Source organism: Neomonachus schauinslandi, chromosome 5 (assembly GCF_002201575.2).
Source record: "Neomonachus schauinslandi chromosome 5, ASM220157v2, whole genome shotgun sequence".
Taxonomy (NCBI): domain Eukaryota; kingdom Metazoa; phylum Chordata; class Mammalia; order Carnivora; family Phocidae; genus Neomonachus; species Neomonachus schauinslandi.
In genome coordinates, this window is record NC_058407.1 from 85194685 (window position 1) to 85196204 (window position 1520).

General features: G+C 39.5%; 1 non-coding gene across 1 annotated transcript; it reads left to right on the top strand.

Annotated features, from left to right (window-relative positions):
• The first annotated feature begins 762 nt into the window (after nucleotides 1-762).
• LOC123324915 lies at nucleotides 763-904 on the top strand. The gene has a single exon (XR_006540099.1). It is a non-coding gene; the product is annotated as a U4 spliceosomal RNA (small nuclear RNA).
• Nucleotides 905-1520: the final 616 nt, after the last annotated feature.

Sequence of the window (1520 nt, forward strand, 5' to 3'; positions counted from 1 at the left end):
GCCTCGGAGCTCAGCCTCATACGTCCAACAGCCTCTTTAACATCTGCAAACTGAATTCCTCATCTCCTGAGCCTCCTCAACCTACAGTCCTTCCTATCTTAGTAAATGGCAACTCAATCCTTCCCATTGCTCAGGATAAAAACCTCTCTATGATCCTTGGCATATCTCTTTCTCTTCTAGCCCATATCCAGTTCCTTGACAATGCTTAGCAATTCTGCCTTCAAATACATATCCAGATTATGGCCACTTCTTACCACTTCACTGTTACTCTCTCAGGAAACCATCATCATCTCTCACCTGGATCATTTTAAGAGCTTCCACTCTTGCTCCTGGTCAATTCATAATACAGTAAGCAGTCAGAGTAATCCTGATAGAGGATAAATTGAATCATGTTCTTCTGCTCAAAGCCCACTGATGGTTTCCTGTGCAGAGAAGATTTTGAGCCCTTACAATCATCTGTAAGGCCCTATATTACATCCATCCTCCTCTCTGAGTTTATTGCAAACCCTGCTCTCTGTCCTGACCCCAGCCTTCTTCCTCCTAATGTTACAGGCACACCCCAGCCTTTGAGACTTTGTACTTACTAGTCCATTTTCAAAAATGCTTTTCTCACCCTCCTGAGTATCTACAGCTCACTTACCTCCTTAATATCTCTGATCAGACATCGTCCTATGTGTGAGGGCTCCTACATCACCGTATTTTAAACTGCACCTGCGCACACACACTAGTACTCCATATCCTGTTTTATTTGTATTTATTGTCAGCTTTGCACAGTGGCAGTATCGTAGCCAATGAGGTTTATCTGAGGCATGGTTATTGCTAATTATTTGTATTTATTGTGGTTATCCCCATTTGACAGAGTAGATATTTAACTTTTTGTTTATTCTCTCTTTCTACACTAGAATGCATGGTATATGAGGGAGGAATTTTTCTCCATTTTGTTTACTGCTGTACCTCCAATATTGAGAACCATGATGTTATAGGCACTCAAAAATGTTTAATTATTGATTGGAAGAACTAGCAAATTCTTAGGGGTATAAGGCCATTCTGAATGTATCCAAAAAGAGATACCCCACTGGTAAGTTTAGTGGGATTGCCTATGTATAGATGAATTTGGTGTGATATACATATTCAAGTTAAAAAACATTTCTCAGGACACATTTTCCCAGTGAAGGCTTTTGAGAAGAGGTATTCTCTCTCTTTTTTATCAGTGGGCTTCACAGACAAGTTTAAAAGTTGCAGCTTTACAATTACACCTACAAACAAATGCTGTCTATTCATTTTATGTTTGTCTCCACTAACAAGCTCTCTCTTAATGTGTCAATCTTAAGTTATTCTCCATCAGTCAGCAACTATTTATTGAATACCTATTTGCCAGGCACTGGGCTAATTATTGGGGATATAGGGTTCCTGCTCTCAGGGAACTCACAATTCTTTTTTTCTTCACAGCATTTGATAGTACCTCTTACCTACAGCCTTAGTAACATCAGGTAAAATTATGTGGTTATTTGTGGAAATCC